Source organism: Oncorhynchus gorbuscha, linkage group LG09 (assembly GCF_021184085.1).
Source record: "Oncorhynchus gorbuscha isolate QuinsamMale2020 ecotype Even-year linkage group LG09, OgorEven_v1.0, whole genome shotgun sequence".
In the NCBI taxonomy this organism is placed as follows: Eukaryota; Metazoa; Chordata; class Actinopteri; order Salmoniformes; family Salmonidae; genus Oncorhynchus; species Oncorhynchus gorbuscha.
Window position 1 is genome coordinate 55,412,584 of NC_060181.1, and position 24,151 is coordinate 55,436,734.

The 24,151-nt window shown below is 42.5% G+C and overlaps 1 protein-coding gene across 5 annotated transcripts in view; it reads right to left on the bottom strand.

Annotated features, from left to right (window-relative positions):
* Window positions 1-24,151, bottom strand: part of LOC124043777 (double-stranded RNA-specific editase 1-like) — a 176,423-nt gene that overhangs the window by 79,154 nt on the left and 73,118 nt on the right. For 3 of the 5 annotated variants that reach the window (XM_046362729.1, XM_046362726.1, XM_046362727.1), the window contains one exon: window positions 22,597-22,651. The exons of the other annotated variants lie outside the window; for them this stretch is intronic. The gene's annotated coding sequence lies outside the window, so the exon portion shown is untranslated. The remainder of the gene's footprint in view (window positions 1-22,596; window positions 22,652-24,151) is intronic. 5 annotated transcript variants of the gene reach the window in all.

Below are 24,151 nucleotides of genomic sequence, written 5' to 3' on the forward strand. Positions count from 1 at the left end.
TCCCATTTCTCTCTTTTTCCCCCTCCCTCTCTCCTGCTTTCAGTCTACCCGCACAGTGCCGAGCCAAACACTGTTTCCACTTGGCAGTGTGTGTGAGTGACTGGTGCTGGAGTAAAAAGGTTATGGTGGTGGAATGACAGCGAGGTTGTGAATCTCAAGTCTCAGTCTGTCTCCATTCCTCTACTTCTCTCGCACTCGCTTCTTAAGACTGCTCTGCTGTTCACATTCATTCACACTTGCATATCCCAACTCGCTGAGACACCTGCAGGGAGTGGGGTCACAGCCAGGGTCATCATTGTCCAGCACCCCTGGAGCAATTGGGGTTAAGTGCCTCACCTTGTCAGCTTCGGGATTCGAACCAGCAATCTTTCAGTTACTACCGGCCCGCCCCATATCACTTATTGCAATGCACTCGCCATGATATTGGAAAAAGTGAAAAACTCTCTCTTTCTCAATCTCCTAAAATATTTACAGCTGCTGTGCTGCAGGGGCAAGAAAACGTCTTTTCTCTTGTAATATTTGTTTTGTGCTAAACCTATCAAATGGCTTGGATCTACTCGGCGAGGCCGGGTGCTATTCTATTCTGCCATCTCACTCCTCTCAAAAAAAGGAAACACTTATATAACAACCAGTTATACAGCGCCTTCAGAAAGTATTAATACCCCTTGACTTATTCCACATTTTGTTGTGTTACAGCCGGAATTCAAAATGGATTAAATATATATATTTTTCCCCCTCACCCATCTACACACCACACCCCATAACAACAAAGTGAAAACATGTTTTTTTAGAAAAATGTAGCAAATGTATTGAAACTGAAATATGTGAGTCTTTCGGGGGAAATCTCAAAGAGCTTAGCTGACCTGGATTGTACAATATTTGCAAATTATTATTTTTTAAATTGTTCAAGCTCTCAAGTTGGTTGGTGATCCTTGCTAGACAGCCATTTAAGTCTTGTAATAGATCTTCAAGACGATTTAAGTCAAAACTGTAACTAGGCCACTCATGACATTGAATGTTTCTCTTGGTAAACTACTCTAGTGTATTTTTGGCCTTGTGTTTTAGGTTCTTGTCCTGCTGAAAGGTGAATTTGTCTCCCAGTGTCTGTTGGAAAGCAGACTGAACCAGGTTCTCTCAAGGATTTTGACCGGGCTTAGCTCAATTCAGTTTCTTTTTATCCTAAAATCACCCTAATCCTTGCAAATGACAAGCATAGTATCCATAAAATGATGCATCCATCACGATTCTTGAAACTATGAAGAGTGGTACTCAATGTGTTTGCTCCAAATATAACACTTACACTTAAGTACTCATGACAAAGTAAATTTCTTCACCACATTTTTTGCAATTTATTTTAGTGGCTAAGGACAAATGCTCACAAACATAGATGTAAAGAATTGTGTGCGTACATTGAGAGAAATAAGGTTTTTGTGCATATGGAAAATGTGTGGGATCTTTTATTTGACCCCAAACGAACATTACATGTTGCGTTTATATGTTTTAATTAGTATACAATGTTGACCCATCCTTAGTTCTCAGATCACAACCATTAAACGATAACTCTTAAAGTCACCTTTGGCCTCATAGTGAAATACCTGAGCGGTTTCTTTCCTCTAAGGCAACTGTGTTAGGAAGGACACCTGTATCTTTGTAGTGACTGGTTTTATTGATCCACCATCCAAAGTGTAATTAATAACCACTCTAAAAACAGATATTCAATGTCTGCTTTTCATTTACCAATAGGTGCCTTTCTTTGGAAAAACTGAAAAACGTCCCGTCCCATTGGAAAAACGTCCCTGGTCTTTCTGGTTGAATCTGTGATTGAAACTCAATGCTTGACTGAGGGACCTTACAGATACATATATGTGTGGGGTACAGATGAGGTAGTCATCCAATAATAATGTTAAAGACTATTACGGCACACAGAGCGAGTCCGTTTTTAAATACTTATTGACTAAAGGCATTTCAGCTTTTCATTTTTTATTAATTTGTACAAATTTCCATACAAATAATTCCCCTTTGACATTATGAGGTGTTGTGTGTAGTCCAGTGACACATAATCTCAATTAAATCAATTTTAGATTCAGGCTGTAACACAACGTATGGAAAAGGCAAGATGTGTGAATACTTAGAAGGCACTTATGAAAGTAGTCAGACCCCTTAACTTTATTCACATTTAGTTAGGTTACAGCCTTGATCTTTTTTCTTCATCAATCAACACACAATACCCCATAATGATTATTTTTGCAAATGTATAAAAAAATAAAAATAAACTACTGAAAGTATTCAGACCCTTTACTACGAGACTCGAAATTGAGCTCAGGTGCATCCTGTTTCCATTGATTATCCTTAAGATGTTTCTACCTGTGGTTAATTCAATTGATTGGATATGATTTGAAAAGGCACACACCAGTAGTATAAAGGTCCAACAGTTGATAGTGCATGTCAGAGCAAAAACCAAGCCACGATGTCGAAGCAATTGTCCATAGAGCTCCGAGACAGGATTGCGTCGAGGCACAGATCTGAGGAACACAGTGGCCTCCATCATTCTTAAATGGAAAAAGTTTGGAACCACCACTTGCCGCCAGGCCAAATTGAGCAATCGGTGGAGAAGGGCCTTGGTCAGGGAGGTGACCAAGAACACGACAATAACAGATAGAGTGAACCTTCCAGAAGGACAACCATCTCTGCAGCACTCCACCAATCAGGCTTTTATGTGTGGCCAGACAAAAGCTACTCCTGAGTAAAAGGCACCACAGCCCACTTGGAGTTCACCAAAAGGCAACTAAAGACTTTCAGACCATGAGAAACCAGATTATCAGGTCTGATTTAAACAAGATTGAACTCCTTGGCCTGAATGCCAAGTGTGGCGCCTTGAAAAACCTGGCACCATCCATACGGTGAAGCACAGAGGGTGGCAGCATCATGCTGTGGGAATGTTTTCCACGGCAGAGACTGGGAGATGAACAGAGTGAAGTACAGAGATCCTTGATGAAAACCTCCTCCAGAGCGCTCAGGACCTCAGACTGAGGCGAAGGTTCACCTTCCAACAATACAAGCACACAGCCAAGACTATGCAGGAGTGGCTTTGGAACAAGTCTCTGAATATCCTTGAGTGGCCCAACCAGAGCCCGGACTTGACCCAGAATAAACATCTCTGGAGAGACCTGAAAATAGCTGTGCAGCGACACTCCCCTTCCAACCTGACAGTGCTTGAGATGATCTGCAGAGAACAATGGGAGAAACTCCCTAAATACGGGTGTGCCAAGCTTGTAGCATCGTACCAGAGGCTGTAATCACTGCCAAAGTTGCTTCAAAAAGTACTCAGTAAAGGGTCTGTATTGTAGTTATATGAAATGTGATCAATTTTTTTTGTAATAAATTTGCAAAACTTTCAAAACCTATTTTTGCTTTGTCATTCCGGGGTATTGTGTGTAGATTGAGGTAAAAAAAAAACAATTGAATCCATTGTAGAATAAGGCTGTAACGTAACAAAATGTGGAATAAGTTAAGGGGACTGAACATCTTCCGAATGCACTGTATAGTATGATTACGTACAGTTGAAGTCGGAAGTTTACATACACCTTAGCCAAATACATTTAATCTCAGTTTTTCACAATTGCTGACATTTAATCCAAGTAAAAATTATATGTTTTAGGCCAGTTGGGATCACCACTTTATTTTAAGAATGTAAAATGTCAGAAAAATGGTAGACTGAATGATTTATTTCAGTTTTTATTTCTAACATCACATTCCCAGTGGGTCAGAAAATTACACACACTGAATTAGTGTTTGGTAGCATTGCCTTTAAATTGTTTAACTTGGGTGGAACTTTTCAGGTAGCCTTCCACAAGCTTCCCACAATAAGTTGGGTGAATTTTGGCCCATTCCTCCTGACAGAGCTGGTGTAACTGAGTCAGGTTTGTAGGTCTTCTTGCTCACACACGCTTTTTCAGCTCTGCCCATAAATTTCCTATAGGATTGAGGTCAGGGCTTTGTGATGGCCACTCCAATACCCTGACTTGGTTGTCCTTAAGCCATTTTGCCACAACTTTGGAAGTATGCTTGGGGTCATTGTCCATTTGGAAGACCCATTTGCAACCAATCTTTAACTTCCTGACTGATGTCTTGAGATGTTGTTTAAAAATATCCACATAATTTTCTTCCTTCAGATGCCATCTATTTTGTGAAGTGCACCAGTCCCTCCTACAGCAAAGCACCCCCACGCTTCATGGTTGGGATGGTGTTCTTAGGCTTGCAAGCCTCCCCCTTTTCCCTCCAAACATAATGGTGATTATGGCCAAACTGTTCTATTTTTCTTTCACCAGACCAGAGGACATTTCTCCAAAAAGTACAATCTTTGTCCCCATGTGTAGTTGCAAAAAGTAGTCTGGCTTTTTATGGTGGTTTAGGAGCAGTGGCTCCTTCCTTGCTGAGATGCCTTTCAGGTTGTCGATTTTGGACTCATTTGACTGTGGAAATAGATACTTGTTTTACCAGTTTCCTCCAGCATCTTCACAAGGTCCTTTGCTGTTGTTCTGGGACTGATTTGCACTTTTCGAACCAAAGTAAGTCCATCTCTAGGACATAGAACAAGTCTCCTTCCTGAGCAGTATGACGCCTGTGTGGTCCCATGGTGTTTATACTTGCGTAACACTGTTTGTACAGATGAACGTGGTACCTTCAGGCGTTTGAAAATTGCTCCCAAGGATGAACCAGACTTGTGGAGGTCTACAATGTTTTGTTTCTGAGGTCTTGGCTGATTTCTTTTGATTTTCCTATGATGTCAAGCAAAGTGGCACGGAGTTTGGAGGTAGGCCTTGAAATACATCCACAGGTACACCTCCAGTTGATTCAAATGATGTCAATTAGCCTATCAGAAGCTTCTAAAGCCATGACATCATTTTCTGGAATTTTCCAAGCTGTTTAAAGGCACAGTTATTTTAGTGTATGTAAACTGCTGACCCACTGGAATTGTGATACAGTGAATTATAAGTGAAATAACCTGTCTGTAAACATTGTTGGAAGAATTACTTGTGTCATGCAAAAAGTAGATGTCCTAACCGACTTGACAAAACTTCAAAACTTGTTTGTTAACAATACATTTATGGAGTGGTTGAAAAAAAGAGTTTTTCCAACCTAAGTTTATGTAAACTTCCAACTTCAACTGTATACGACTCCACTGAGGACAATAAGTTTTGCTACAATACTGTTTCCGTGTTAGCCAGTGCTAGAGGATGTAATGGTGAAATGTGTGTTTTGATAGAGCGCCCAAATGAGAGCAGGGCCCATTAATTCACAGTGGCAGGGACACATTGACTCAGAATATTTTGAATGTCAACCTACATATACTACATGGCCAAAAGAATGTGGACATCATTGAAATTAGTGGATTCGGCTGTTTCATACCCACCCATTGCTGACAGGTGTATAAACTCTAGCACACAGCCATGCAATCTCAATAGACATACATTGGCCTTACTAAAGTGCTTTGTGAATTTCAACGTGGCACCGTCATAGAATGCCACCTTTCCAACAAGTCTGTTTGGCAAATTTCTGCCCTGCTAAAGCTTCCCCGGTCAACAGTGAAGTGTTAGGCCACAGAAGCTCACAGAGCTGGACCGCAGTGTGCTGAAGAACGTACCGCGCCTGTCCATGGTCGCAACACTCACTACAGAGTTCCAAAAGGCCTCTGGAAGCAACGTCACCACAATAACTGTTTGTCAGTAGCTTCATGAAATGGGTTTCCATGGACGAGCTGCCACACACAAGCCTAAGATCACCATGCGCAATTCCAAGCGTCGGTTGGAGTGGTGTAAAGCCATGTAGTGCATCGTCACAAAAGGAAGGCCCGAGAGAGGCAGAGAACGAGACAGATTGTCGGAAAAAATAAACTCCAATTACAGTTGATGGAGGAGAGGTTTATTCTTTCATCCTCAAATCACCAAGTAGGATACGGTTCTCTCTAGAGACTATTCTAAGGTAAGATTGGCTAGGATTTGTGGAGGGTCAACTGACCCTAAATCTGTGTGTCTAAAAGAAACCTAGACCATTGCTTCCCTTCCAAATTATGTTTTACCTTTAAGAGTGTCTGGCCATTATTGTCCAAATGACAGCACCCACTATCTCTCTGTATGTTCTCAGATATGCATTTTAAGATTAACATGCAAGTCATTACCAATGGATTGGCAGCACGATCAATTAGAGAGACGCTCTCTATAATTTCCCTTTAAGCATCTCATCAGTTTGCCTAAGAAGGTATAATCGATCCATGTGGAACCTCTGCAGGCTGTCTGGGGTGTGCACGTGTGCATGTGAGAGAGACTCACCATCATTGAAGGCCACTAAAACCGACAGCGACAAATAATCTACCCACAACGCCTTGGCTTGTGTCAGATCAGAGGTTGTCGTCACAGGCTCCAAATTACCTCCTCACATTTGCTCCTGTTCTGCACAGATATGCCCCTGACACACAGTTGTGTATTATACTTGTGAGGACTTTTTGGGGACCAACAATGGATTCCCATTAAAAATCATATTTTCAAAAACCCTAAACCTAACCCTAACTCCTAAACCGAACGTCTAACGTGACACCTAAGCTTAAAATAGCCTTTTTCCTTTTAAGGACTGGCCAAATTCTCCTTGGTTTACTATTCTTGTGAAGACTTCTGGTCCTCACAAGTATAGTAAAACAAAAAAACACACACACACACACACCACCGTTTCCATTCCAGACACGATGGTTGCAGTGACAAAAAAGCCACGCAGCGCCACGTCAAAGAACTGCGCAAATCCATAGCCCTCACTACACAGCCTTTCAGATCAAAGCAGGATTTCCAGTCACCCCACAGTGGCTTTGAAGCCTCCCTCTCACACACACACTACATACATGTAACGGACAAAATGAAATAAATACCAACATAGTGTCTTAATGGGCCATGTGCCACCACGAGCAAGAACAGCTTCACTGCACCTTGGCTAAGATTCTACACGTGTCAAGAACTCTATTGAAGGGATGTGACACTATTCTTCCACAAGAAATGACATAATTTGGTGTTTTGTTGGTGGGCTCATGCAATGCTCTAGAATGGTTTAGATCTGGTGACAGACGGCAGCCATGGCATGTGGTTTACATTGTTTTCATGCTGATCAAACCATTCAGTGACCTCACAGTACTCCGTGGATGGGGTCATCCGATCTCAGCATGGCCAAAATAATGACCCTAAGCATGATGGGATGTTAATTGCTTAATTACCTCAGGAACCACACGCGTGGAAACACCTGCTGTCAATATACTTTGTATTCCTCATTTACTCGTGTTTATTATTTTGGCAGTTACCTGTATCTACACAAACCAGGGTTTTCATTAGGCAAATGTAAAGCTGGAAAAAATGGTGACTGGGAAGATTTTAATGGATTGGGTGCATAACCCATTAGGGCATCAACCCAAGGTGTGCATAATGACAGAAATCAAATTTAGCTTAAGGTAATTCTTCTTGAAGATGCAATATTCAGAAATCACTCCCCCATTTCCTGGTTGCTAAAATTATAATAGTTCGCCTAATTTAAAAGTATAGCGTAGAGAATCATTGTACCATCTAAACTAAACTTAAGAACGGCAGTCAGAAATAGCACACATAGAACTGATGTATTGCTTCTTAGACTTGCTTTCAATGACAGATTTATAACATACCATTCTATGTGAATTTGGTCGGGTCGCCCAAAAAGCTCAATATTGGAGCTTTAACAGAACATGCATCTGATGTAATGAAGCAGCCAATACAACGTATTTTTCAAACATTATCTAAAATGCAATACGTGGGAAAACACCATTCTAAACAGTGTACCTGATAGTGGTTCCATGTGTGAATATGACAATCTCGTGTTAGAAAGAGAGGGTATCTAAAGTTGCAACAGTTCAGATGGGTTGCTAATTTGACTAGGATTGTGCATTTGGCTTTTGGACAACGGAAGAAAGTTGATATGAAAAGCAATAGAAGAGGAGAGAAATAGCGGTGGGCCAATAGGGAAGTAAAATGGAAATACATTGACCAAAATTATATAATTACTCAGGTCTATAAATAAATAAAATAATGAAAAATACTTCACCAGAAAGAATGATTTAGCCAGATAGGAATTGAGGATCATTAGCTTCTTTAAAAAAAAAAATAAACAGCTGTGGATTGTTCCAAATCACAAGCTATTAGGAAGGACTATGCCCTTTTGGGAAGCCCGCAATTTGGGCAGCGAGCGTTGAAATAGACCTGGCTGATTATTGAGTTGTGGCTGTGAGTGAAAGGCATCTAAAATATGTGTGAAGTTAATGTGTCTTGGGTATAATTTAAAATGTTGAGACAGGGAAGGGGTGTGTGGCGAAGATATAGGCGAGTCTCTCCAGAATGGCTTCCCCCAATTCTTGCGCATTCATTGTGTGAATGTTGTTTTCCCTTTGAATTTTTATTTTTAACAATCCCCATTACATATGTTACCAATAGTAAATGTATCGTTAATCACAGTCATTTGGTTACATTAATACATGTATTAATTAGTTATTTACAGTTTTAATTCTCGGAGTGTTAACGTTGTGAACTCCGCTTATAAACGGCTCTTATATTCATTGTTAGGTCTCTTTTCTGGTTCCGGAGCTGCTGTGGTGAGAATCTCTTACGCTCTCCACTCCATGGACTTTTGGGACATGACCTTTCAGGTATGATCTCTTTCGCTCTGTGATCATGCTTAGAATAATACTCGATTAAAATGTCAGTATTGCCTGGTAACTTAAGCTTTATGCCTTGTATGATAATCTATTCATTTGACAAAGTTAAAAACACATTTACAACTCCATTCTCAAACCATTTCTTCATTGCCTATTACTGTAACTCAACTATGGTGTTCTTGCACATGGCGGAATAATCTTTATGGAGTCAAATAAAAGTAGGCTCATTTCTTATTGTTATTACGAGTTGCATGTGATGTATTTCTAATATCATATACTGTATATTTCAGCCAGCAGCATACCACCATGCATCCCGCTGCTGGCTTGATTCTGAAGCTAAGCAGAGTTGGTCCTGGTTGATCCCTGGGTGGGTGACCAGATGCTGCTGGAAGTGGTGCAATGATTGGTCACATTGCCCTGTGTAGGGTGCCGTCTTTCCGATTGGACGTTGAAAGGTGTCCTGACTCTGTGGTCACTAAAGAGCTCATGGCACTTATCGTAAGATTAGTTGTGTTAACCCCAGTGTCCTGGCTAAATTCCCAATCTGCCCCTCATACCATCATGGGCACGCAATCACTCCCATCATCCAATTGGCTCATTCATCCCCCATCTGTCACTATTCCCCAGGTCGTTGCTGTAAATGAGCGTGTTCTCAGTCAATTTACCTGGTAAAATAAGGGTTAATAAAATATACACGATAAATATTACTACCTGTGCATGCATTTATGTACCTGGCCTGCCGCGTGGGAATGTAAAAAATTAAAACACCTTCCTACACCTATTGCAAATAATATATTACAACTATTTGTTTGTCACAGTAAGCTACTTGAAAGATCTTAACAATCTCCCCCTCGAAAATCACCAATGTTCGATGTGAAAGCAAAGTAAGTTCTTGGCCTACTGCTGCATTGGCCTATGCGCTCATGTCTTTAGCCTCAAATGGAATATCAATGTGTCCATATGGCAGAGGCTGGTGATCTTGCATTCGTTGACTTAACATTTCGATAAAATCTTAATTACAATGAATGACTCACCACATGACAATGACTTTGAGAAAAAACGTTATTGCAATGAAACTATTTCATTAAAATGCGGATATGAAAATCATAACTGGCATGCAGAACGGTAGAATAAATTGTAAGGATCCCCAAATCTTGACACTCACACGACCCCTACAAAGTCTTTAAAAGTAATTGCCTCCAAGTTGCCATGGTCGGATTTTGCCTGAAGCAAGGTAAGCCTCGTAATATGAAATAAAACATTCAGGTTTTAAACAATTAAGTATGTTTCCCAAATGTATACTGCCTCCAGCACACATTCTAAGGTGGGGGATGACGCACTAATAGCCTGTCGCCTGCACTTGAATGGTGAACTGGAGGCATGTTTCAATTACCAGTTGCACCAAAACACACAAAACACGTACTTAGAATTGTTGCGCAATGAATTGGTTTATACTCCAGCAGCAAACAGCTGACAGGCTGCTAGAGAAATACCGCTTAAAAAAATAGGCTCTATACGCATGTGATAGTTGTAAATAAGATACCAGACTAAAGAAAATACACACAGGGCAATTTCATTCCACTAAATTAAGCAAATTGACCTATAGACCGATAAGCACGACGGTCAAATGTATCTACATAGACCGGTATGTCCATCAATGTTTTAAAAACATTGCACACTGCGGTTTGTTTTCTCCCAGTCATTTTGGCAGCCATTTTTAATTTTTAATTTCATTTTATAAGTAAAAAGCCAACATAAACCCTGAAATACACACGGGACACACTCACATCAGAAGCATCTACGCAATGCTCCATAATGGGGAAAAAAACACGTCTAGAAATGTTTGCAAATTTACACAAAATAAAAAAAATGCAATAAACATTTACATAAGTATTCAGACCCTTTACTCAGTATTTTGTTGAAGCCCATTTGGCAGTGGATTACAGCCTCGAGTCTTCTCGGGTATGACACTAGATGCTTGTCACACCTGTTTTTGTGGAATTTCTCCCATTTCTCCCATCTTCTCTGCAGATCCTTTCAAGCACTGTCAGGTTGGAAGGGGAGCGTCGCTGCACAGCTATTTTCAGGTCTCTCCAAAGATGTTCGATTAGGGTTCAAGTCCTTGAGTGTCTCAGCCAGAGCCCGGACAGAGACTTGTCTCGAAGTCTGAGGTCCTCAGCTCTCTGGAGCAGGTTTTCATCAAGGATATCTGTACCTTGCTTTATTCAGCTTTCCCTCGATCCTGACTAGTCTCCCAGCCTATTGATGAAAAACATCCCCACAGCACGATGCTGTCACCACACTTCACTGTAGGAATGGTGCCAAGTTTCATCCAGACGTGACGCTTGGCATTCAGGCCAAAGTGTTCAATCTTGGTTTCATCAGACCAGAGAATCTTGTTTCTCGTGGTATGAGAATCCTTTAGGTGCATTTTGGCAAAGTCCAAGTGGCATAAAGGCCTGATTGGTGGAGTGCTGCAGAGATGGTTGTCAGTCTGGAAGGTTCTCCCATCTCCACATATGAACTCTAGAGCTCTGTCAGAGTGACCATTGGGTTCTTGGTTACCTCCTTGACAAAGGCCCTTCTCCAAAGATTGCTCAGTGTGGCCGGGCAGCCAACTCTAGCAAAAGTCTTTGGTTTTTGCACTTTCCAAATCATGTCCAATCCATTGAATTTACCACAGGTGGACTCCATGTTGGGAAAAAACATCTTAAGGATGATCAATGGAAACATGACAAAGCGTAAACAGGTTTTTAGAATTTTTTTCAAATTTGTAAAAAATAAACATACCTTATGTATTCAGACTGAATACATAAGGTATGTTTATATTTTTACAAATATGGAAAAAAAATCTAAAAACCTGTTTTTGCTTTGTCATTATGGGGTATTGTGTAGATTAATGAGGAAGAAAAGTACATTCATCCATTTTAGAATGAGGCTATAACTTAACAAAAATATGGAAAAAGTCAAGGGATCTGAATACGTTGAACGTTTTCATGCCTTGAAATCACTAGTGCTCCTGGTAGAAGTTACCCTGATGATCTAGAATCAGTTTACCCACCTAAAGCATTCACTCCCAACATGCAATACTGACCTTACATCGGGGAAACTTCATCATTCTTTGGAACAAGCACACACACTAGAATAAGCGCAGAGTGTGAAAGCTTGGCAGGTGTCTGTCAGTCACGTGCAAGTATGCACACACACGACTAAGAGCCTGGCATTTATACGAAATCAGTGCATAGTTGTAGTGTGGTCCCCAGGGATCACGATCCACCAGTGCAGTGCCAACAGCCTAGGAGATGTGCATCCTGAGCCATCCCATATATCAATGAGTGATCTATTATCATGGTACATGTTTTCACATTCACAGACTAAGTGCATGCATGAGTGTGTATGCGTGTGCTTGTACTCATGCGTGTTGCAGCACAACCACACAAAGATCGATACATCAACATGAGTAGCCCTGGAAGGTGGCTTACATTATCCCGGTGTTCACTTCAAGAGCCTAAATACTCCCACTTCATTATCAATACAAATTCATACACACCTATCTCATGGATAATGTATGAAGAGTGCTCTTTCCAATACAGTGAACTCCTCTTACAAGGAGTCAGCAGAGTGCACAGTACTGCCTAATAGAGCAGAGGCAGGCTTGCAGATGCTAAAGGGACTGTTCGCTTCCCCAAGGCTGTGTGGTCAGTCAGAAGTGACTTCACCCACTGCAGTCAACTGTTCCAAGCATTTCCCCCTACCGCAACAGAGCTAGGGAGATGCATAGAGTGAGAGAGAGAACAGAGTGAGAGATGAGAAAATGAGAAACAATCCCCTGAATAGGCGGTGGCGACGGAAACAACAATAGCTTGATTGCGGAGGCACTGCTTTGACGTAAACAGAAAATGAGGTCATGTTGCTGGGGCTCTTCTTGTATTAGTCACCAGTGCCTTTTTTTTTAGCCTAGCGGGCAGCTATGGCGTCTGGCCATCCACTGGGACCAGGGCTTGGGTTAGCGGATAATGTGCTTCGCGGAAGCTCCGGGCCGTGTGGTGCATCACCTGGGGCACGCTCTCTCGCTTTCAACCTCCCCGCTCTTCGTGTATTGCTCCTGGATACTCTGTGGCAGGGTTGTCAGGCATACGGCCCCGAGGGCAGTTTGAGGTTTTTTTTTAAACAACTTTTTAATAAACATAAAATAAAAAGCTAAACAGTCAGTGAGCATCGGAATATCAAGGACCATTTTTGGAAAATGAAAAATTGAGACATTAAATACGCTGCCTTCGGAAACAATTCATACCCCTTAACTGAAACCAAACTTTGTTGTGTTACAGCCTGAATTTAAAATGGATTACATATATATTTGTTCTTACCCATCTACAAACAATATCACATAATGACAAAGTGAAAAACGTATAGACATCTTTTCAAATGTATTGAAAATTAAAAATAGATATGTTTTTTTTTACATAACATCACTGAGTACCTCATATTTTCAAGCATGGTGGTGACTGGATCATTTTATGAGTAGGCTGGTCATCGGCAAGGACTAGGAAGTTGTTTTTGGGTAGAAAGAAACGGAATAGAGCTAAGCACACAAAATCCAACAGGAAAACCTGGTTCAGTCTGCTTTCCAACAGACACTGGGAGACAAATTCACCTTTCAGCAGGACAATAACCTAAACACAAGGCCAAATATACACTGGAATTGCTTTACCAAGATAACCTGAGTGGCCTAGTTACAGTTTGGACTTAAATCAGCTTGAAAATGTAACGGCAAAAATGGAAAATGTCTGTCTAGCAATGATCAACAACCAACTTAACAGAGCTTGAAGAATTTTAAAAAGAATAATGTGCAAATATTGCACAATCCAGGCTTTTAGAGACTTACCCAGAAAGAGTCACAGCTGTAGTCGCTGCCAAATGTGATTCTAACATGTATTGACTAAGGGGGGTGAAAATAATGTAAGAGAGATTTCATTTTCAATAAATGTGCAAAAATGTCTAAAAACATGTTTTCACCTTGGCATTATGGGATATTGGGTGTAGATTTTTTTATTTGATTTATTTTATCCATTTTGAATTCAGGCTGTAACAAGTCAAGGGGTATGAATACTTTCTGAAGGCACAATTGGCCATCTAAAACAAAAGGGGCTGAATACTTGACTCAAGACATTTCAGCATTGTGGCTAATCCTTATTGTGGCTAGCTTAATGGTCTGAACACCATTAAACAAATAAGAACAGTTTTATAAATTAGGGTTATTTTAGATGACAGCTAGCTATATAGTTAGCAAGCTAAGTATAGCTACTGAAACAGATTGTCGTTTTGCCATGTTTTTGGGGAAGAACTACATTGTTTGCGTCTATGAGCTAGCTAGCTTTTTTTTAATGACCAGCACTGTAGGTGTGTGAGACAACTTTACCAGCATCATAGCATACATAGATGAATCATTGTGACATATGAAATATGAGTGACAGTGTAATGAATGTGTAATAACTACGTTAAAAAATCATAGTCATATTCAGGGCCCGATAGGTCAACAAGCTTATTTGACGTGCATCTTTTTTGACACGCAAAGACCCAAACAGCGTTCCATAGAAAACCTGGTTGAGAATGAAACGACTGAACAAATGAAGGAAACAGCACAGCAAGTAAGTGAAAGAAATAGGTTTTGATTATGTTTCACTGGTAATGGGGACATATGTAAATGCCAACAAAATAACTTTTGGGCAGTGTGGTGTGTGTGTAACCTTTATTTAACTAAGCAAGTCAGTTAAGAACAAATTCTTATTTACAATGATGGCCCGGACAATGCTGGGCCAATTGTGCGCCGCCCTATGGGACCCCCAATTACGACCGGATGTGATACAGTCTGGATTCGAATCAGGGACTGTAGTGACGCCTCTTGCACTGAGATGCAGTGCCTTAGACTGCTGCGTCCATGTGTGTGTGTTAACTATTTAACTGTACTAGAATGCTTAAAAAGGCCGCAACATTTTTATATCAGTATAATTTTCTGGGGCAAGGAAAATATTGGATATTGGTATCCGCCAAAAATGTAATATCGGTGCATCACTAATATACACGGATCTCTCATCTTTTTAAGTGGGAGAACTTGCACAATTGTTGGCTGACTAAATACTTTTTTGCCCCACTGTATAAATGTTTCTTTGTCATTATGGGGTATTGTGTGTAGATTGATGAGGGGGGGAAAAACAAACAATTGAATACATTTTAGAATAAGGCTGTAACCTAACAAAATGTGGATAAAGTCAAGGGGTCTGAATACTTTCCGAAGGCACTGTATACTTCGTAGGCTAATAAATGCTCAAGCTGCTTGGAAATTAGTGTCGGGTGTGTGCGTTTCTATTTTTACTCGCACAACAGACGCAAGGTCCTCATAGGGGACTTCAGCAAAGTGTACTCTGACTGGGTAAAACGGGGAAGATTGTGTTGATTATCTCCATTTCCAGTGTGCCTGCCGAGAGGTGATTCTTTCTCCAAAACAGAGCAGTCAAGCCTCAAGACATCTTCCGTTTCTTGAGGACAAAGTAACAAAGCTGATGCGCATTGCAAGCTGCTCCAAGGAGTTGGACAGTTTTAACTACCCAACAGCAGCGGCTCACTTTGAGCAGGCCAAGATCCTCCTCAAACACAAGTCACTTCACCCCTACCTCAACTAACCTGTACCCCTAACACATTGGTACTGGTACCGAGTCACCTGTATATAGCCTCGTTATTGTTATTTTGTGTTATTTTTATTAATTCTTTTTTTGTGGGGGGTAAATATTTTCTTAACTCTTTCTTGTTGGTTAAGGGCTTGTAAGTAAGCATTTCACGGTATGGTCTACACAAAGTTCGAGTTTTTAAAGTTTCAATTGAAATTAGAGGATCATTTTTGTGTTTGTTAGGCCTGGTCCTAGCAGTTCTGCTGCCGCCCTAGGAAACATCAACATAGTGTCATGAATAATATAACCTGCTGCATAAATTCTCCGAACCTGCAACAAAGTCAAATCTGACATTCATTTTACAAAAGCTGGATCCCTTCTAGCCATAACCCGCCAGTCCTTGTGTTAGACAGTCTAATTAAAATGTTCATGCCTAGGCTAAATTTAAATTAGAGGCCTAGATAGTGTTTGAAAACAGCTGTGTTTTGTTATTTATTAAAAATGTTCATACAAATAGTCTAGAGGACAGATCTGTAGCAAATTATATTACACAAGTATAATATTTTTTAGTTGTGTTTTACCGCGGCTGTTCTTCTAGGCTAAATGTAAAAAATAAAAATAAATGATTAATAGCTGGGATGACCCTGCAAACGGTAATGTTTTGCGTCTCAATAAAACCAGTCACGTTGGTCTAAGAACATTCAACTTTACTTTATTCAACTTCACAGGCTAATTTCTATTCTGGTAAAATGCATTACAATAATCTAAAATGGATTTTGAGCACCTTGGGTGGACACCATAATGCATTACGCATCTAATGCATATGCATGTCGGGTAAATTTGTCAAATGTCCGGTAAATTAAAATCTTACCGGTCACGTTGTCCAGTGCCAAATTTTCTAAATGGCAACACTGGCCCGTGCGTGCATGCATTTGTCCATGTGTAATCATCTCCTGTAGGGAACAATCTGTTGCAGTGTTTAATTTTGATCCCGTTAAACGTTAAAATCACCTGTTAAAAGCTGCAATCCCTTTCTAGTTTGAGGTTAGTACTATCAAACAACACAACACAGTGTTGCCAACTTAGAGACTTTGTTTCAGACCCTCCAGCGACTTGTATTGGTAAAAGAGTATAGCAACAAACGTAGCTACTTTTTAAGGCTGCCTCTGCGACTTTTGGTTGATTTAGCAACTTCCCTGTTTGAGTGACTGCTAGGCTGAGCTCAGCTGTGCTGCTCTGCAGTCTGCTCCCTCTCCACGGCTCAGCTTCCTCCGGCTGCTGCCTGTGTGTGCACCCGTCATTTGCATCCCTCCCCTGCCCCTCTCCGCTCTAGCCTCTAGGTCCTCTCCGCTCCCTCCCCTCCGCCCCTCTCCGCTCCCTCCCCCGCCTCTCCCTCCCCTCCCCTCCCTCCCCCTCCCGCCTCCCTCCCTCCCTCCCCTCCCTCCCTCCCTCCCCCTCTCCCCCCCTCCCTCCCGCCCCCTCCCTCCCTCCCGCCTCTCCGCTCCCTCCCCTGCCGTTCTCCGCCTCTCCGCTCCCTCCCCTGCCTCTCTCTCCTCCGCCTCCCTACCCTGCACCCTACCCTGCCCTCTCCGCACCTCTCCCTCCCCCGCCCCTCTCCCTCCCCTGCACCTCTCCCTCCCTTCCCTGCACCCTCCTCCTCCCTCCCCCGCCTCTCTCTCCCCTGCACCTCTCCCTCCCCTGCCCCTCTCCGCCTCTCCCTCCCCCGCCCCCCCCCCCCTCCCTCCCCTGCCCCTCCCTCCCCTGCCCCTCCCCCGCACCTCCCTCCCCTGCCCCTCCCCCGCCCCTCCCTCCCCTGCCCCCCTCCCTCCCCTGCCCCGCTCTCCGCACCTCCCTCCCCCGCACCTCCCCTGCCCCTCTCCCCTCCCCTGCCCCGCTCCCTCCCCTGCCCCTCTCCCTCCCCCTGCCCCTCTCCGCCGCTCCCTCCCCTGCCCCTCTCCGCCGCTCCCTCCCCTGCCCCTCTCCGCCGCTCCCTCCCCTGCCCCTCTCCGCTCTAGCCTCTAGGTCCTCTCCCCAATGCTGCAGCAAGTGAAGTTATTACATTGGTTGGTTCCTTGTTAAATGACACCACAGCTCTCCAATAAATAACAATACATAAATAAAATATTTTCTAAAACATGATACGTTTTTTGTATGCTGCTTAATTATTTAATATCGGTTCTTCCTTCAAACATTCTATTTAGTTTTGTTTTGGAGAATTGCTCATTGCAGGAGCGTGAGGGACAGCATACGCATAAATTATATATTAACATTATGACGAAATGATTTTGTAATGACGTCATCGAGCGACGAATGGAGCAACCAAAAGCAACTTTCCTTGAAAAATATTTTGCAACACTAACGTATTTTTAATTCTCTCACACACACACACACACCCACACCCACACCCACACCCACACCCACACCCACACGACCGCACCGTCTGGCCCCAAGTCATGCTGTCACCATCTCCCCCAGTGCACGGCAATCTTTCGTCTGAACTCTCCTTCTGTCTTTTTCATCCCCTCACTCTTTTTCTTTTCCCCTCAATGTCTGTCTAAAACACACATTCTTTCACAAAAATGATTTTCTTCCAAATAGCACTGCCAATATCTCACTCATGACAAAAACCTGTGGATGTAATGATAAAAAAAATTATTGACATACTAACCCTTGGTTTTGATTAATATCTAAAATGGCAAAAACCATAATGTCACAACAACCCTGTCCTACACGATGTGTACTCTGTTGTGCCACTGCCAACATATGACAGGTTTGGGATCATTGTGAGACTTGAACACCAGGTTGAGAGAGAGCCGGCTGTGATTTGTATTGGCCTGACATGGGTTCCGGCAGGGACAGATTGCATTGGGCTATCCCTGCTGTGCTTGACATTCTGCTAGCCTGGCTAGCGGTGAGCGCGTCCTTGGCTGCCTTTTCTGGTGACTGGTGATGTAGTGACAGGACACGGTGACTGGATCTGGAGACGAGAGGGTGTGGTAGGGTTTAGGGAGTGGGCTGAAAAGCTCCATAAGGCAGCGGTTCCCAACCTTTTCTGTTCTGGGGACCACCAAAAGCTTGAGGACAGGTTGGAAACCACTGCTCCAGGGGAGAGATACCTGGAGTAGGAGAGGACAAGCCAAGCTTAAAAGACACATTGTTTATGTAAAGTGCCTTCGGAAAGTATTCAGACCCCTGGACGTTTGCAACATTGTTAGGTTACAGACATCCTAAAAATGTATTGAGTTTTTTTTACTCAATCCATAATAACAAAGCAGAAACCGGTTTAGAAGTTTGGGCAAATTTTAAAATCGGGAAAAAAACATTTGCATAAGTATTCAGATTATTTACTCAGTACTTTGTTGAAGCACCTTCAGCAGTGATTATAGCCCCATGTCTTCTTGGGTGTGATGCTACAAATCTTGGCACACCTGTATTTGGGGAGTTTCTTCCCGTCTTCTCTGCAGATCCTCTCAAGCTCTGTCAGGTTGGATGGGGAGCGTTGCTGCACAACTATTTTCTGGTCTCTCCAGAGATGTTCGATCGGGATCAATTCCGGGATCTGGCTGGGCTACTCAAGGACATTCAGAGACATGTCCCCACCTGCGTTGTCTTGGCTGTGTGCTTAGGGTCATTGTCCTGTTGGATGGTTGAACCTTCGCCCCAGTCTGAGGTCTTGAGCGCTATGGAGTAGGTTTTCATCATGGATCTATCCCTCGATCCTGACTAGTCTCCCAGTCCCTGCCGCTGAAAAACATCCCCAAAGCATGATGCTGCCACCACCATGCTTCACCATAGGGATGGTGCCAGGCTTCCTCCAGACATTGAGGCGAAAGTGTTCAATCTTGGTTTCATCAGACCAGAGAAACTTGTTTCTCATGATCTGAGAGGCTGTAGGTGCCTTTTGGCAAACTCCAAGCGGGCTGTCATTTGCCTTTTACTGAGGAATGGCTTCTGTCTGGCCACTCCACCATAAAAGCCTAATTGGTGGAGTGCTGCAGAAATCGTTGTCCTTCTGGAAGGTTCTCATCTCCACAGAGGAACTCTAGAGCTCTGTCAGAGTGACCATCGGGTTCTTGGTCACCTCCCTGACCAAGGCCCTTCTCCCCCGATTGCACAGTTTGGGTGGGTGTCCAGCTCTAGGAAGACTCTTGGTGGTTCCAAACTTCTTATATTTAAGAATGATGGAGGCCACTGTGTTCTTGGCGACCTTCAATGCTGCAGAAATGTTCTAGTACCCTTCCCCAGATCTTTGCCTCAACACAATGGGGCAGCAGGGTAGCCTAGTGATTAGAGCATTGGACTAGTAACCGGAAGGTTGCAAGTTCAAACCCCCGAGCTTACTAGGTACAAATCTGTTGTTCTGCCCTTGAACAGGCAGTTAACCCACTGTTCCTAGGCCGTCATTGAAAATAAGAATTTGTTCTTAACTGACTTGCCTAGTTAAATAAAGGTAAAAAAAATCAAATTAAAATAAACAATCATGTCTCGGAGTTCTATGGACAATTCCTTTGACTTCATGGCTTGGTTTTTGCTCTGACGTGAACTGTGGGATCTTATATAGACAGGTGTGCCTTTCCAAATCATGTCCAAATCAATTGAATTTACCACAGGTGGACTCCAATCAAGTTGTAGAAACATCTTAAGGATGATCAATGGAAACAGGATGCAGCTGAGCTCAATTAAGAGTCTCATAGCATATTTAAGGTATGTTTTTTATTTGTAATTTGTAATAAATCTGCAAAAATGTTTTTCCTTTGTCATTAGGGGTATTGTGTTTAAATTGACGATTTGTTATTTTTTATAAATACATTTTAGAATGAGGCCGTAACGTAACAAAATGTGGAAAAAGTCAAGGGGTCTGAATACATTCCGAAGTCACCATCTACTGTACATCAGAGCAAATTCCAGTCCGGAAGGGCTTGAGCAGTCTTTGGTTTCTACCTCGTAGATAATTGCAATAAGGAGTGTTCTGGACTAGATCCACCGATTCATCAGCAGGGCCGATTTCAAGTTGTCATAACAATCGGTAATCGTCATTTTTGGAAGACGATTACGGCCGATTACATTGCACTCCATGAAGAGACTACGTGGCAGGTTGACTATCTGTTATGAGAGTACAGCAAGGAGCCAAGGTAAGTTGCTAGCTAGCATTAAACTGATCTTATAAAAATCGATCTTAACATAATCACTAGTTAACTACACATGGTTGATGAAATTACTAGTTTATCTAGCTTGTCCTGCGTTGCATATAATCAGTGCGGTGTCTTAATTTATCATCGAATCACAGCCTACTTCGACAAACGGGTGATGATTTAAAAAGCATCGTTGCACCAATGTGTACCTAACCATAAACATCAATGCCTTTAATAAAATCAATACAGAAGTATATATTTTTAAACCTGAATATTTAGTTAATATTGCCTGTTAACAATTTCTTTAATTAGGGAAATTGTGTCACTTCTCTTGCGTTCTGTGCAAGCAGAGTCAGGGTATATGCAGCAGTTTGGTCCGCCTGGCTCGTTGCGAACTGTGTGAAGACCATTTCTTCCTAACAAAGACCGTAAATAACTGGCCAGAATTGTACATAATTATGACATAACATTGAAGGTTGTGCAATGTAACAGCAATATTTAGACTTAGGGATGCCACCCGTTCTATAAAATATGGAACGGTTCCGTATTTCACTGAAAGAATAAACATTTTGTTTTTGAAATGATAGAAATATGAGCCTTAGGTCATTAATATGGTCAAATCCGGAAACTGTGTGATATTATATTATAATTAAGTATGACTTGATAGAGCAGTCTGATTGAGCGGTGGTAGGCAGCAGCAGGCTCGTAGCATTCATTCAAACAGCACTTTCCTGCATTTGCCAGAAGCTCTTCGCTGTGCTTCAAGCATTGCACTGTTTATGGCTGCAAGCCTATCAAGATTAGGTTGGCAATACTATAGTGCCTATAAGAACATCCAATAGTCAAAGGTATATGAAATACAAATGGTATAGAGATAAATAGTTCTATAATTCCTATAAACCTAAAACGTCTTACCTGGGAATAAAAGGAACCACCATCTTTCATATGTTCTCAGCAAGGAACTTAAACGTTAGCTTTTTTAGAGCAAATATTGCACTTTTACTTCCTTTTCCAACACTTTGTTTTTGCATTAATTCAACCAAACCTAACCCTATTGTTGTAATTGTCATTATTACAAATACATATATAAAAATAGGCATCTGCTTTTTTTTGGTCCTCTGACATCATTTAAGTAATTTGTGGTGACGAGGTGCACAAAGGGCATGGTATTCTCAAACCGCCACTTTATCCAAATGTGTTCTGGCCCAACCCGTCAGTCTCTGGTCCAATCAGACAGTCCCGAGTGGGTTCGAATTCGGAGAAGAGTCAGGGTCATTGCGGATAAGATCCAGCCCCATTGCGGATTAGAAAGTAACGTCCATGGCCAGAGAAAGGAGTCTGGGTAGCCAGACAAATGATGTGTGTAGTTTCTGCCATAGGTCGGGACACACTCCAGACTTCTATTCTCTCACACCGGAGAGCCTCCGACATAAAAAAAAAAAAACACACTGAGCTTTTAAGGCCTACGAGTCACACTCGGGTGCATATCCACACATGTGAGCGTAAAACACACACACACAAATGGAGAGGAAACCCAAGAATGTCATGTTATCATAACACGATCTGTTCTGGTACACACAGGGTGAGAAGTAGCTCGATTGCACTTGACGCAATGGAGCAATTGAGTGCAGGGTGGACGTCACAAACGCTGAGAGCCAGGGATGTACCACACACACACACACACACCACCGTGGTCAGCCATGATCGATCGATGGTGTGATGGTGCATCGGCAGTGGAAACTATCACAGGGTGCAGTGGGGAAAACATGACCCAATCACAACCCCCTAAGGAAATTTATGGGGGGGGGGGCAGAGGATGTTTTGCAAAGTTGTTACTAGTTCTGTCCCAATAAACAGCAGGCACAACATGACATCCAAAGCACTTAACATTATTCTGGGCTCTATGATAGGAATACAAAAGTCTGTCGGTTTTTGCAATAGAGACATTATCTTGATGACACCACACTCTGTAAATAAAGGAGAGATAAAGATACTTCTAGGCAAGCCAACCCTTAAGCAGAGTGCGGTAAACACTGCCTACCCTAATCAGTGGTAGGATAAAATTATAAAAAAGTGGACCTACCGGGCGAAAGGGGTGAGAGCTGGAAGCTACTTCCCTGTAGTTCTCTCTGCTTTTACTGAGAGAAAGAGAGCGAGAGAGGGGAGGAGAGAGCGAGAGAGGGGAGGAGAGAGCGAGAGAGGGGAGGAGAGAGCGAGAGAGGGGAAACAGTGCCAGTTAGGATGAGCAAGCCTTGTATAACACCATTGTACATTCAGTGCATACATAACACTGCCTCATTGGAAAACACAGAAGCCCGTATTCCAACAGACCATGATGATGGTGTTATTGTAACAGCTCCAAATTCAATGAATGTGCCGTTAAGACCGCATATTAAACTTTAATTTTTCCACTATATTTAACCATGTAGGCCAGTTGGGAACAAGTTCATTTACAACGGACGCAGGCAATGATCGCTGAGATCCTGGTTGAAGACAGCAGAGGTGTATTTAGAGCGCAAGTTGGTCAGGATGATACAGTGAGGGAAAAAAGTATTTGATCCCCTACTGAAAATCTGTGGAGGGAGCTGAAGGTTCGAGTTGCCAAACGTCAGCCTCGAAAGCTTAATGACTTAGAGAAGATCTGCAACGAGGAGTGGGACAAAATCACTTCTGAGATGTGTGCAAACCTGGTGGCCAACTACAAGAAAAGTCTGACCTCTGAATGCCAACAAGGGTTTTGCCACCAAGTACTAAGCCATGTTTTACAGAGGGGTCAAATACTTATTTCACTCATTAAAATGCAAATAAATGTATAACATTTTTGGATGTTTTTGTTGTTATTCTGTCACTTACTGTTCAAATAAACCTAGCATTAAAATTATAGACTGATAATTTCTTTGTCAGTGGGCAAGCGTACAAAATCAGCAGGGGATCAAATACTTTTTTCCCTCACTGCATCTATGGAGGGTGCCCATGGTTATGGGTTTAGGGTTGTGCCTGGTAGGTTCCTCGAGTTTGCACATCACTGGTTTCTCAGAGACATAAGTTGCATCCCAAATGTCACCCTATTTCCTACATAGTGCTCCACTTTTGGCCAGAGACGTCCAAAGTATGGCACTTTATATGGAATCCGGTGTCATTTGGGACACAGCTATATTGTACTGTAGCAAAAAGGTGTTTTTCCACCCAGCGCGGTCAACATGACAAAATGGGGTATAGTCCCCTCCATTCGCATCACCAAGCTGGAGACTGACAGAACACCTTCTGCAACTGGATCCTGGACTTCCTGACGGGGCACCCCCAGGTGGTGAGGGTAGGCAACAACACCACCACGTTGACCCCTCAAGGGTGTGTACCTCGTCCCCTCCTGCACTACCTGTTTAACCATGACTGTGGCCATGCATGACATACAACACAGTCATCAAGTTTGCTGACGACATGACGGGGGAAGCGCAAATCACCTATGGAGAGGAAATCAGAGACTTGGCGTTGTGGTACCGTGATAACAACAACCTCTCCCTCAACGTCAGTAAGACCAAGGAGCTGATGATGGACTACAGGAGAAAGAGGGGAGAGCACGCCCTCATCCACGGGTTGTAGAGGAGCGGGTTGAGAGCTTCAACTTTCTTGGAGTCCAC